Below are 9,828 nucleotides of genomic sequence, written 5' to 3' on the forward strand. Positions count from 1 at the left end.
AGGTACTGTCTTTTGAGAGCGGCAAGCGCCCCCTCGTAGGTCGAGAGGTCCCTGATGAATGAATAAACTTTTGGGGCGACCCTCGAGAGGAGAAGTCTGAGCCTAACAGCTGAGTCGGTGGCACGAACCTCCTCCAAGTATGATTGGAAGCATACAAGCCAGTGTTCAAAGGCAAGAGCTGCTTCAGGGTCTTGGGGGTCCAAATCTAAGCGTTCTGGGCGTAAAACGGTTTCCATGTTTTAACTTCCAGTCAATAAAATTGATGCACCATCAATAACTCACGCTGAGACTTAGGAAGCGAGTTATCGGCTCTTATTGACTGGAAGAATAAACAGCACTACATCCTGGGGAAAATGAGGGAGAGCAGCAGCCCACAGTCGCCTTTATACAGGGGTCTGTGGGAGGAGCCACAGGAGCAGTCAGACAGGTATATCTAGTTCACCTCACCAGATACAGGAGTAAGTGCTGGAGATCACTGCTCCCACCACAAGGACTGCGTGGGGAAGCACCACAGTCTGGGTTGTACTGCCACTGGGCACTGTAGGGCCAGGCCATCTGTAACAACCTCTCCAAGTTTCACGGGTGCATTCGGCAGGAAATGTGAGCAGCAGTATGACATTGAATTGACTGTAGAATAAATGTGGAGAAAAACACATACTGATTGTACTTTCAGAGTCGATTTCTGAAATTAGATATTTTCAGCACAAGTTTTCTTAATGGCAAAAAATGGACTGAAAATGGCAGGTGGAATTTACTGCAGAAAAATGTGGGGTGTTTCTCATCTATGAAAAGTTTTACCCCCCTTGGAAGTTTTTGTATTTTATTATTTTACAACATTGAATCACAGTGGATTTAATTTGGCTTTTTTTGACACCGATCAACAGAAAAAGACTATAGCGTGCCAAAGTGAAACAGATCTCTACAGAGTGATCTAAATTAATTACAAACATAAAACACAAAATTGATTGTATAAGCATTCACCCACTTCAAGTCAGTATTTAGTAGATGCACCTTTAGCAGCAATTATTATCAGCTTTGCACATCTGGACACTGCAATTTTTCTCCATTCTTCTTTACAAAACTGCTCAAACTCTGTCAGATTGCTTGGGGATCATGAGTGAACAGCCCTTTTCAAGTTCAGCCATAAATCCCCAATTGGATTGAGGTCTGGTCTCTGACTTGGCCACTCCAGGACATTAACTTTTTGTTTTTAAGCCATTCCTGTGCAGTTTTGGCTTTATGCTTGGGGTCATTGCCTTGCTGGAAAACAAATCTTCTCCCAAGTCACAGTTCTCTTGCAGACTGCATCAGGTTTTCCTGCAGGATTTCCCTGTATTTTGCTGCGTTCATTTTACCCTCTCCCTTCACAAACCTTCCAGGGCCTGCTGCAGTGAAGCATCCCCACAGCACAATGCAGCCATCACCATGATTCACGATAAGGATGATGTGTTTTTGATGATGTGCTTATGTCAAACATAGCATTTAATCTGATGGCCAAAGAGCTCAATTTCAGTTTCATCAGACCATCGAACCTTCTTCCAGCTGACTTCAGAGTCTCCCACATGCCTTTTGGCAAACTCCAGCCGAGATTTCAGGTGAGTTTTATTTCAACAGTGGCTTTCTCTTTGCCCCTCTCACATAAAACTGCCACTGGTGAAGCACCCGGGCAACAGTTGTTGTATGCACAGTCTCTCCCATCTCGGCCACAGAGACTCGTAACTCCTCCAGAGTTGTCATAGGTCTCCTGGTGGCCTCCCTCACTCGTCCCATTCTTGCACAGTCTCTCAGTTTTTGAGGATGGCCTGCTCTAGGCAGATTTACATCTGTGTCATATTCTTGCCATTTCTTGATGATTGACATAACTGTTCTTCAAGGGATATTCAGTGACTTGGAAATTTTCTTGTATCCATCTCCTGACTTGTGCTTTTCAATAACCTTCTCACAGAGTTGCCTGGAGTGTTTTTTTGTCTTCATGGTGTAGTTTTTGCCAGGATACTGACTAACCAGCAGCTGGACCTTCCTGTTACAGGTGTACAATCAATTGAAACACCTTGACTGCACACAAGTATTCAAAAACCGATCACAGTTAACTAATTATGTGACTTCTAAAATCAATTGGCTGCATCAGTGATGATTTAGTGTGTCATATTAAAGGGAGGGGTGAATACATGCAATCAATTACTTTGTGTTTTATATTTGTAATTAATTTAGATCTCTTTGTAGAGATCTGTTTTCACTTTGACACGAAAGAGTCTTTTTCTGTCGATCAGTGTCAAAAAAGCCAAATTAAATCCACTGTGATTCAATGTTGTAAAACAATAAAACATGAGATCTATCGGGGGGGGGAAGGGTGAATATTTTTTATAGGAACTTCTTGTCTACAATCTGGACGATAATATGATAGATCGCATCAGCAAGTTTTCAGATGGGAGCGTAGTGGACAGTGAGGAATGCTATCAGAGCTTGCAGCAGGATCTGGACCAGCTGGAAAAATGGGCTGAAAAATGGCAGATGGAATTTAATACAGACAGGATGAGGAGTGTGGGAGAATTGAGATATCCAGGAAAAAAGATACAAAATTCCTTGAAAGTTGCATCACAGGTAGATAGGGTCGTAAAGAGAGCTTTTGGCACATTGGCCTTTATAAATCAATGTATTGAGTACAGGAGATGGGATGTTATGTTGAAGTTGTACGAGACATTGGTGAGGCCTAATTTGGAGTATCTCATACAGATCTGGTCACCTACCTACAGGAAATATATTAAGAATGACAGTGTACAGAGAAAATTTGCAATGACGTTGCCAGGGCTTGAGGACATGAGTTACAGGGAAAGGTTCAACAGGTTAGGATTTATTCCCTGGAGCGTAGGAGAATGTGAGGAGATTTTACAGAGGGTTAGAAAAATGCAAGAGGATATAGACAGGGTAATTGCAAACATGCTTTCCCCACTGATGCTGGGTGAGACCAGAACTAGAGGTGACAGGTTGTGTGAAAGGTAAAATATTTAAGGGAATCTAAAGGGAAGATTCTTCACTCAAAGTGTGGAATAACTGGTGGATTTAGGTTCAATCGCAACGTTTAAGAGAGGTTTGGGTAAGTACATGAATGGGAGGGTATGATCCAGGTGCAGGTCAATGGGACTAGGCAGAGTAATAGTTCAGTTCAGGCTAGATGGGCTGAAAAGCCTGTTTCAGTGTCATAATCCTCTATGAGTTACTTATTACAACCAGCAGTGTATACATTATAATAATTACTAGGATTAACAAGCAGAGCAACTGGTATTTACAAGGTACCTTTAACATAATGAACTATCCCAAGGTATTTAACAGAAATGTTATCTAATGAAAACGTGTTAGAAACAGGAACATTCTATTGCTGTGAAGTTTATCACTTGCCCAAGCATGCAGTAGACAAGGCTAACTTTTAAAACACCTGCATTGCATAAAATTACATTTCAGGAGGACTGGAATATAAAAGCATCATACAGCATTGGTCGGGCAGTACTGGTACATTGTAATTTTGGCCCCCAGAGCTAAGGAAGGATGTGTCGGCCCTGAAGAGGATCCAGAGGAGTTCACAAGAATGATGCCCGAAATAGAAGACTGAATGTTAGGAGGATGGGGTAATCTCACTGAAACCTATAGAGTGTATGCGGAAAGGATGTTTCCATTAGTAGGAGACTCTACAATCCAAGCTCACAATAAAGGGACATCCCTTTAGAATTGAGAGGAGGAGGAATTTCTCCAGCTGGGATTTGGTGAATCTGTGTGACTCATTGCCACAGTTGGCTGCGGCCGCCAAGTCATTCAGTACTTACTAGAGATTGGTAAGTTCTTGGTCAGAATGGAGTCAAGAGTTACAAAGAGAAGGGATGGGAAAAAAAGAACAGCCATGATTGAATGGTGAGCTGAACTCAATAGGACAAGCAGACTAATTCTGCTCCTATTCCTTATGTTCTTATAAAAACTCAGCTGCATTGCTGAGAATTGCTCTCACTGCAAACGCTCTTTATCACTACCTTTATAAGACTGAGTCACAGACCTCAGGCTCAATCTCACATGCATTCCCGTTTGTTAAAGCCGCGTGTCATTGACCACAGCGAGGATGGTGGAAGGGTGGATACCGCACTTGAGCTGCCTCAGGACGCCAGATGAGCTGAACGCTGAGACACAGCTTCTGGGGAACCCTTGGGTCACCCCAAGGAGATCCTGAGTTAGCTGTGGGCAAGTCCACACTGCTGGTCAGCTGGCTTCTCTCCCATCAGCGAGCCTCAGCAAGAAACACAACATTCCTGGAACACAGGTAATTTACTACACAATCTCCGGGCATCAGACATCGTTGGTGGAAAGAGAAACGGAGTCTTGGACTATTAACTCTAAACTCTACGGTCTAGGGAAGAGCGCGGTCTTGCACTTTGGTGAACGGAATAAAAGTGCAGACTGTTTTCAAGATGGGGGCCAAATTCAGAAATTGGACATAAACTTGGGAGCCCTTACAGTTGGCAAGGAAAACAAATGTAAGGTTAGCATTCATTTTGAGAGCAACACACACAAAATGCTGGAGGAACGCAGCAGGCCAGGCTGCATTACAGTCGAAGGGTCTCAGCCCGAAACGTCGACTGTTTACTCTTTTCCATAGACGCTGCCTGGCCTGCTGAGTTCCTCCAGCATTTTGTGTGTGTTGCTCAGATTTCCGGCATCTGCAGATTTTCTCCAGTTTGTGATTCATCTTGAGGGGAGTAGAACGTAATGCTGGGGCTTTATAAGACATTGCACAGACCATTTTCGGAGTGTGTTGAGCAGTTTTGGGCCCCTTATCTGAGAAGAATGTGTTGGCATTGGAGAGGATCCAGAGGAGGTTTACGAGAATGATCCCGGGAATTAAAGAATTAACGAATGGGCAGTGTTTGACGGCTCCGGGTCTGTACTCACTGGAGCTTAAAAGAATGAGAGGGGATCTCATTGAAACCTATAAAATGTTGAAAGGCGTAGACAGAGTGAACGTGGAGAGGACGTTTCCAATAGTGGGAGAGGTGAGAGGCTCAGAATAGGATGTCCTTCAGAACAAGATGAGAAGCAATTTCTTTAGCCAGAGCGTGGTGAATTGTGGAATTCATTGCCACAGACGGCTGTAGAGGCTTATGCAATTGAGTATATTTAAAGTGGGGGTTATTCAGTTCTCGATTAGTCAGGTGTCAAAGGTTATGGGGAGAGGCAGGAGACTAGGGCAGAGAGAGATAACAGATCAGACATGGTTAAATGGCAGGGCATGCTACATTGCCTTCTGGTCTATCTTGCCTCCATAAGAGAGCGAGGTCTTTGAATTCTGCATCATGCATTACCAAATGGCTGTAAAGGAATCATTTTTGGCAGCTTAATGACCTACTGTGGATGAGGGGGTTGTGCCAGGCCACATCCCTGATGATTTCACTTTAATTAATGTTGTTAATTATGTAACTTGGAAAGAGAGAGAGAAAAAGAGAGATAGATGAGAGATGAGAGATAGAGAGATGAGAATAGATAAAAAGACATCTGCCGGGAACCCTCAAAACCAACCAGTCTGCAGGAGGGCAAAAGACAACCAAAACCACAATGTTGCACTGGATAGTTTGTAAGATTCACACACAGCAGTAAATTCACTGTAAATTCACACAACAGATTACTTCCAGGCAACAGAATGATTCTGGCATTAAAATGCAAATGACTTAAACAAGGACAGCACTTATCTGTCCCCTGATGGAAACAAAAAGTATTAGAAACATTCAGCAGGTAAAGCAAGATTTTAAAAGAGTAGCTTGATTTGTCATACAGTGAAATGTGTCAGTTGCATCAACAACCAGCACAGTCTGATTACAAGCAAGGGGGGGGGGGGCAGCCCCCAAGCGTCACCACGCTTCACGCACAGCACGTTAGTGTTGTGGTTAGCATAATGCTCTACAGCACCAGTTTGCTTCCCACCGCTGTCCCTAAGGAGTTACTCCCCATGAACGTATCTGTCCCCATACGTTCTCCCCATGACCGCGAGGGTTTCCTCCCACAGTCCAAAGACCTACCGGTTGGTGGATTAATTGGTCATTGTAAATTGTCCCGTGATTCGGCTCGGGTCAATCTGGGAGCTGCTGAGCCGACTCTACGCTTCATCTCAATAAATAAATCAATAACATGCCCTCAACACACACCAAATGCTGGTCCCGATGAAGGGTCTCGGCCCAAAGCATCGACTCTTTACTCCTCTGCATTGATGTTGCCTGACCAGCTGAGTTCCTCCAGCATTTTGTGTGTGTTGCTCTGGATTTCCAGCACCTGCAGCATTCTTGTGTCCTCAATCTACTTACCCCAACGCTAGCCCTACGTCTTCGCAACGTGGGAGAAGAGCAGAGCACCCGCAGGTAACCCACGCGGTCACGGGGAAAACGCACAGGCAGCGGTGGGAATTGAACCCTGACCTTACAGCAGACGCCGTAAAGCCTCATACTAACCCCTACATGCTGAGAAAGTTCACGTTTCAGAGCTTTGGACTGCGACCTATGACCTTCTCCTTCCTCCATGGACACGCCTGACTGGCTGAGCATTTGCAGTGTAATCTGCTTTCTTTCGGGCTTTGTGGAATCTGGCACTTCCCCGTTACTTCCCCCCCCCCCCCCCCCACCGTCACCAGCAGGCTTGCTCACCAAAACACCTGAGGGGCAACTGAAAGTCAAGCTGGGCGAACTATTAAAGTTCCCTGACAGCGTCGCATCACTGAGGCCTGACATGCACGTCCTGTCAGGAACTTCGAAGCAGACGGTCATGGTAGAACTGACAGTTCCTTGGAAAGTCCAGACTGAGGGAGGCCAGATACCAGGAGCTGGTAGAGCAGTGCCAGAGACCAGGGTGAGCCTGTAGAGGTGGGGAGTAGAGGTTTTGCTGGCTGTTTGCTCCTCCTCGGCATTAAGGAGAGAGCGGTCAGGACCGCTGCTGGGCGAGCCTCCGGATGGCTGTGGATCAAGGCATGACCCGCGGACCCACGCTGGGGCCTGATCAACCCTGGCTGGGTCACCTGGGTGAGGGTGTCTGATATTGAAAGCCCCGGAACGTCCGACGACCCCAGGTTACATGGCTGATGATGTGTCCCAGAGCATGCTGGGATGTATCTCAGCATCACCAGGTAGCCTTCAAATCAGGACCATAAGACACTGGGGCAGAATTAGGCCATTTGGCCCATCCAGTCTGCTGGTTTACTACCCCTCTCTACCTGACTAATCCAGAACCTGTCGACCTCCGCTTTGACCTGAATTAGCCAAACAAACCCGAAACGATTATCATTCCGATTAAATCCCCACTGTTCAACTCTGAATAAAAACCGGGGGCTATTCTCCCCATCGAGCGGTTTGAAAAGGGCACCTTCCAGCCGCCGGAGAGGACTGCTGCACTGGTAGATTAATGTACGTGCAGTGAGAGAGCCATCGGTTTGCGTACGGACAGATAAACAGTCCCAGCGTCAGAGGGAAGGAAGAGAAATAAGCAGAAGGGAGAGAGAAAATAAACACGGTCGGAAGGGGAGGGCTGTATGTACACAATTCTGGGAACAACAGGAGCTTTAAAAGAGCTCGGCCAAGTGAGGCAGGAAAACGAAGTTTGATCTGTTGCAAGAAATCAGCTCGGTCACCGGGGGCAGTTCTAAAGGCTCCAGAATTGGTAAGGGTCGGGTCACACGGTGTAAACCCCCCGACCCATCTTGGCCATCCTGTGAGAAGTGTAGGCACTGGCCCGAGGTGACGCGATCAGTACACCCGCGGTAGCATCCATCCTCCACTGGTGACATTGTGAGCACACAGGAATACACGCGTGACAGTGCTTTCTGCATTTAAACGCAGTTCAGAGTTACTGCAAACTATGGCACGGTGCAAACGCCGCTCGTTTGCTTCAGCCGCACCACAGTTGCTACGCGATCGGCTTCCTCCCCAACTCGCACACGCTCGGTCTGCAGAACATCTCCGCTCACCTACCATCGGTTTAATTTCCACATCAGGTAAAATAAAACTGACGGTGAAAGGCAGGAGACGCTGCCTTCCAGTGACGATTTCAGCAAATGTCCGGGTAAATAAACTTTGCTTCCAGACAAACTCCGGCCCCGTCCGATTTCTTACCTCCGCTGTCCCTCTCGTTCGTGGCAGCTTTCAGCTGGGGGTAATGCGCTCTCGCGGTTACGACCTCGAAGAATTTCCCCACGGCTGGGAGATAGATAATCAAGGCAGAAACAGAGCGAAGACTGTTGCCCGATTCCGGTTAGTAATCGATGGAGGCGTTTACTACACCTCTCCGCGCTATAGGTGACATCAACAAGGCGGTGCTTACAAGTCAGGTTACGGCGCATACACCGGCTGCAACTTTCAGTTCATTAACACTTGAAGCATTCAACCCAACCTGCCCGCGGCTGTTCAGCCCATCGTGCTTGTCCTAGCACTGTGGATGTCCCAATGAGAATCCTTTGCTTCTTCTACCCCCCTCCATTTTGCAAATGTGCGTCCAATTCGCTCTTGAAAGTAATGGAAAGGCAAAAAGACTGCAGAGGCTGCAAATCTGAAGTAAAATCTGGGAGATGCAAACCGGGAGCTCAGAGGGCAGAGGTTCAAGGTGAGGTTTAAGAGGGTTTGAAGGGAGCTGAGGATATTTTCCCTATTCTGAGGGTGCTTGGAGTCTGGAACACACTCTGAGAAGGAGACAGAGGCAGACACATCTCACAATGTTTCAGAAGCATCGAGATAAACATCTTCATTGACAAGGTAGAGAAGGTGCAGGTAAAGGGGATGAATATAGATGGGTCTTGATGGACAGCACCGACACGATGGGCTGAAGGGCCTGTTACTGTTCTGACTCCCTGGCTCAGCAGTTCTGTGGAGAGAGGAACAGAGTTAATGGTTTGGGCAGGTAATCTTTCATCAGAACCAGGTCATTTTGTGAAAGGTCAGGGAGTCGGGACATTAAACTGTTTCTCTCGCCACTGATGCTGACTGACCCGCTGGAAATCCTGACCCGATGAGAGTCCCCACTGGAAATCCTGACCCACTGTGAATCCCACTGGAAATCCTGACCCACTGTGAATCCCCACTGGAAATCCTGACCCAGTGTGAATCCCCACTGGAAATCCTGACCCACTGTGGATCCCCACTGGAAATCCTGACCCACTGTGAATCCCACTGGAATCCTGACCCACTGTGGATCCCCACTGGAAATCCTGACCCACTGTGAATCCCACTGGAATCCTGACCTGATGAGAATCCGCACTGGAATTCCTGGGCTAACTGGCTGCCTTTACACTATCTGTGCCTGGCCGGATCCGAAACACAATCTCTGCACCACCACACCAGTCTGTAAATTGGAGTCTGATGAAACGTTCACTCCAGTTACTCTCTCTCCTCAGATGCTGCCTGACCTGCTGAGCATTTCTAACATTTTCTGCTCTCATTTTAAATCATAGACAGAGTGCAGAGACCCTCAGCCGATCATCCCAGCCGCCGACCCTCTGCTCAGTGCCAACACCTTCTCCATCTCTGTTTACTCACTATTAAAGCTCTCCAGAATTTTGTTTCTTTCCCTAACTGGACAGAGAGAGCAAAAGTTCCTCCTGATCTTGCCCCAACATTAATAAATGAAGTCAGAACCAGAATCAGGTTTATTATCACTGACATACATACCTGGAATAGCTGTGTGCTCGGCCCCTGCTCTACTCACTTCACACTTACGACTGTGACATAGGTACAGCTCCAATGCCATAATGACACCACTGTCACTGGCTGAATCAAAGGTGGTGATGAATCATCACACAGGAGGGAGACTGAAAACCTG

General features: G+C 46.7%; 1 protein-coding gene across 3 annotated transcripts in view; it reads right to left on the bottom strand.

Moving 5' to 3' along the window:
• The window catches only part of sema4gb (sema domain, immunoglobulin domain (Ig), transmembrane domain (TM) and short cytoplasmic domain, (semaphorin) 4Gb), a 237,962-nt gene extending 229,630 nt beyond the window's left edge, over positions 1-8,332 (bottom strand). For 2 of the 3 annotated variants that reach the window (XR_012096070.1, XM_073026894.1), the window contains exon 1: positions 8,130-8,332. The gene's annotated coding sequence lies outside the window, so the exon portion shown is untranslated. Of the gene's footprint in view, positions 1-7,988; positions 8,009-8,129 lie in introns of those variants that run through there. The other variant, XM_073026896.1, reaches the window with a different exon arrangement.
• Positions 8,333-9,828: the final 1,496 nt, after the last annotated feature.

This window comes from Hemitrygon akajei, chromosome 23 (genome assembly GCF_048418815.1).
Source record: "Hemitrygon akajei chromosome 23, sHemAka1.3, whole genome shotgun sequence".
In the NCBI taxonomy this organism is placed as follows: Eukaryota; Metazoa; Chordata; class Chondrichthyes; order Myliobatiformes; family Dasyatidae; genus Hemitrygon; species Hemitrygon akajei.